At 40.7% G+C, this 5,000-nt stretch overlaps 1 protein-coding gene across 1 annotated transcript in view; it reads left to right on the forward strand.

The window, feature by feature from the left end:
• Nucleotides 1-5,000, forward strand: part of LOC124039498 (contactin-associated protein-like 2) — a 424,109-nt gene that overhangs the window by 272,909 nt on the left and 146,200 nt on the right. The window lies entirely within an intron of this gene.

A 5,000-nucleotide genomic window follows, 5' to 3' on the forward strand; every position in this document is an offset into this window, starting at 1 on the left:
ACAACAGGTGTAGTAGACCTTACAGTGAAATGCTGAATTACAACAGGTGCAGTAGACCTTACAGTGAAATGCTGAATACAACAGGTGCAGTAGACCTTACAGTGAAATGCTGAATACAACAGGTGCAGTAGACCTTACAGTGAAATGCTGAATACAACAGGTGTAGTAGACCTTAGAGTGAAATGCTGGAATTACAACAGGTAGTAGACCTCATGTGAAATGCTGAATACAACAGGTGCAGTAGACCTCACAGTGAAATGCTGAATTACAACAGGTGTAGTAAGACCTTACAGTGAAATGCTGAATACAACAGGTGTAGTAGACCTTACAGTGAAATGCTGAATACAACAGGTGTGAATTTAGTGAAATGCTGAATACAACAGGTGTAGTAGACCTTACAGTGAAATGCTGAATTACAACAGGTGTAGTAGACTCACAGTGAAATGCTGAATACAACAGGTGTAGTAGACCTTACAGTGAAATGCTGAATACAACAGGTGTAGTAGACCTCACAGTGAAATGCTGAATACAACAGGTGCAGTAGACCTTACAGTGAAATGCTGAATACAACAGGTGCAGTAGACCTTACAGTGAAATGCTGAATACAACAGGTGTAGTAGACCTCAGAGTGAAATGCTGAATACAACAGGTGTCGAGACCTACAGTGAAATGCTGAATACAACAGGTGTCGATCTTAGTGAAATGTAATACAACAGGTGTAGTAGACCTTACAGTGAAATGCTCAATACAACAGGTGCAGTAGACTCCTCACAGTGAAATGCTGAATACAACAGGTGTAGTAGACCTTTACAGTGAAATGCTGAATACAACAGGTGTAGTAGACCTTACAGTGAAATGCTGAATACAACAGGTGTAGTAGACCTTACAGTGAAATGCTGAATACAACAGGTGTAGTAGACCTTACAGTGAAATGCTGAATACAACAGGTATAGTAGACCTCTCAGTGAAATGCTGAATACAACAGGTGTAGTAGACCTTACAGTGAAATGCTGATACAACAGGTGTAGTAGACCTTACAGTGAAATGCTGAATACAACAGGTGTAGTAGACCTTACAGTGAAATGCTGAATACAACAGGTGTAGTAGACCTTACAGTGAAATGCTGAATACACCAGGTGTAGTAGACCTTACAGTGAAATGCTGAATACAACAGGTGTAGTAGACCTTACAGTGAAATGCTGAATACAGCAGGTGTAGTAGACCTTACAGTGAAATGCTGAATACAACAGGTGTAGTAGACCTTAGAGTGAAATGCTGAATACAACAGGTGTAGTAGACCTTACAGTGAAATGCTGAATACACCAGGTGTAGTAGACCTTACAGTGAAATGCTGAATACAACAGGTGTAGTAGACCTTACAGTGAAATGCTGAATACAACAGGTGTAGTAGACCTTACAGTGAAATGCTGAATACAACAGGTGTAGTAGACCTTACAGTGAAATGCTGAATACAACAGGTGCAGTAGACCTTACAGTGAAATGCTGAATACAACAGGTGCAGTAGACCTTACAGTGAAATGCTGAATACACCAGGTGTAGTAGACCTTACAGTGAAATGCTGAATACAACAGGTGTAGTAGACCTTACAGTGAAATGCTGAATACAACAGGTGCAGTAGACCTTACAGTGAAATGCTGAATACACCAGGTGTAGACCTCACAGTGAAATGCTGAATACAACAGGTGTAGTAGACCTTACAGTGAAATGCTGAATACAACAGGTGTAGTAGACCTTACAGTGAAATGCTGAATACACCAGGTGTAGACCTCACAGTGAAATGCTGAATACAACAGGTGTAGTAGACCTTACAGTGAAATGCTGAATACAACAGGTGTAGTAGACCTTACAGTGAAATGCTGAATACAACAGGTGTAGTAGACCTTACAGTGAAATGCTGAATACAACAGGTGCAGTAGACCTTACAGTGAAATGCTGAATACACCAGGTGTAGACCTCACAGTGAAATGCTGAATACAACAGGTGTAGTAGACCTTACAGTGAAATGCTGAATACAACAGGTGTAGTAGACCTTACAGTGAAAATGCTGAATACACCAGGTGTAGACCTCACAGTGAAATGCTGAATACACCAGGTGTAGTAGACCTCACAGTGAAATGCTGAATACAACAGGTGTAGTAGACCTCACAGTGAAATGCTGAATACAACAGGTGTAGTAGACCTCACAGTGAAATGCTGAATACAACAGGTGTAGTAGACCTTACAGTGAAATGCTGAATACAACAGGTGTAGTAGACCTTAGAGGAAATGCAACAGGTGTAGTAGACCTTACAGTGAAATACTGAATACAACAGGTGTAGTAGACCTCACAGTGAATGTAGTAGACCTCTGAAAAATGCTGAATACAACAGGTGTAGTAGACCTCACAGTGAAATGCTGAATACAACAGGTGTAGTAGACCTTAGAGTGAAATGCTGAATACAACAGGTATAGTAGACCTTACAGTGAAAATGCTGAATACAACAGGTGTAGTAGACCTTAGAGTGAAATGCTGAATACAACAGGTGTAGTAGACCTTACAGTGAAATGCTGAATACAACAGGTGTAGTAGACCTTGCAGTGAAATGCTGAATACAACAGGTGTAGTAGACCTTAGAGTGAAATGCTGAATACAACAGGTGTAGTAGACCTTACAGTGAAATGCTGAATACAACAGGTGTAGTAGACCTTACAGTGAAATGCTGAATACAACAGGTGTAGTAGACCTTACAGTGAAATGCTAGAACAGGTGTAGTAGACCTTACAGTGAAGATGCAGGTGTAGTAGACAACAGGTGTAGTAGACCTTAGTGAAATGCTGAATACAACAGGTGTAGTAGACCTTACAGTGAGAAATGCTGAATACAACAGGTGTAGTAGACCTTACAGTGAAATGCTGAATACAACAGGTGCAGTAGTAGAATACACCAGGTGTAGAGTGAAAATGCTGAATACAACAGGTGTAGGTAGACCTTACAGTGAAATGCTGAATACAACAGTGTGTAGACCTTACAGTGAAATGCCACCAGGTGTAGACCTCACAGTGAAATGCTGAATACAACAGGTGTAGTAGACCTCACAGTGAAATGCTGAATACAACAGGTGTAGTAGACCTCACAGTGAAGAATGCAGTGAAACCTCACAGTGAAATGAATACAACAGGTGTAGTAGACCTTAGAGTGAAATACTGAATACACCAGGTGTAGTAGACCTTACAGTGAAATGCTGAATACAACAGGTGTAGTAGACTCCACAGTGAAATGCTGAATACACCAGGTGTAGTAGACCTACAGTGAAATGCTGAATACAACAGGTGTAGTAGACCTTACAGTGAAATGGGCTGAATTAGACCTTACAGTGAAATACTGAATACAACAGGTGTAGTAGACCTTACAGTGAAATGCTGAATACAACAGGTGTAGTAGACCTTACAGTGAAATGCTGAATACACCAGGTGTAGTAGACCTTACAGTGAAATGCTGAATACAACAGGTGTAGTAGACCTTACAGTGAAATGCTGAATACAACAGGTGTAGTAGACCTTAGAGTGAAATGCTGAATACAACAGGTGTAGTAGACTACTTACAGTGAAATGCTGAATACAACAGGTGTAGTAGACCTTACAGTGAAATGCTGAATACAACAGGTGTAGTAGACCTTAGAGTGAAATGCTGAATACAACAGGTGTAGTAGACTTACAGTGAAATACAGGTGTAGGAAATGAAATGCTGAATACAACAGGTGTAGTAGACCTTACAGTGAAATGCTGAATACAACAGGTGTAGTAGACCTTACAGTGAAATGCTGAATACAACAGGTGTAGTAGACCTTACAGTGAAATGCTGAATACACCAGGTGTAGTAGACCTTACAGTGAAATGCTGAATACAACAGGTGCAGTAGACCTTACAGTGAAATGCTGAATACAACAGGTGTAGTAGACCTAGAGTGAAATGCTGAATACAACAGGTGTAGTAGACCTTAGAGAAATGCTGAATACAACAGGTGTAGTAGACCTTATGAGAAATGCTGAATACAACAGGTGTAGTAGACCTTACAGTGAAATGCTGAATACAACAGGTGTAGTAGACCTTACAGTGAAATGCTGAATACAACAGGTGTAGTAGACCTTAGAGTGAAATGCTGAACACAACAGGTGTAGTAGACCCAGAGTGAAATGCTGAATAAACAGGTGTAGTAGACTCACAGTGAAATGCTGAATACAACAGGTGTAGTAGACCTTAGAGAAAATGCTGAATACAACAGGTGTAGTAGACCTTACAGTGAAATGCTGAATACAACAGGTGTTAGACAGTGAAATGCTGAATACAACAGGTGTAGTAGACCTTACAGTGAAATGCTGAATACAACAGGTGTAGTAGACCTTACAGTGAAATGCTGAATACAACAGGTGTAGTAGACCTTACAGTGAAATGCTGAATACAACAGGTGTAGTAGACCTTACAGTGAAATGCTGAATACAACAGGTGTAGTAGACTCAGAGTGAAATGCTGAATACAACAGGTGCAGTAGACCTACAGTGAAATGCTGAATACAACAGGTGAGACTATGAAATGCTGAATACACCAGGTAGTAGACTCACAGTGAAATGCTGGGAATAGATAACAGGTGTAGTAGACCCTACAGTGAAATGCTGAATACAACAGGTGCAAGACCTTACAGAAAATGCTGGAATACAACAGGTGCAGTAGACCCCACAGAAATGCTGAATTAACAGGTAGACCTCACAGTGAAATGCTGAATACAACAGGTGCAGTAGACTCAGTGAAATGCTGAATACAATTATGGTAGTAGCAGACTCACAGTGAAATGCCGGAATACAACAGGTGTGCAGTAGACCTATGAATGCTGGGAATACAACAGGTGTAGTAGACTCATAGTAGAATGCTAAACATAACAGGTGTAGTAGACCCAGTGAAATGCTGAATACACCAGGTGTAGTAGACCTCACAGTGAAATGCTG

This window comes from Oncorhynchus gorbuscha, linkage group LG07 (genome assembly GCF_021184085.1).
Source record: "Oncorhynchus gorbuscha isolate QuinsamMale2020 ecotype Even-year linkage group LG07, OgorEven_v1.0, whole genome shotgun sequence".
NCBI lineage: Eukaryota > Metazoa > Chordata > Actinopteri > Salmoniformes > Salmonidae > Oncorhynchus > Oncorhynchus gorbuscha.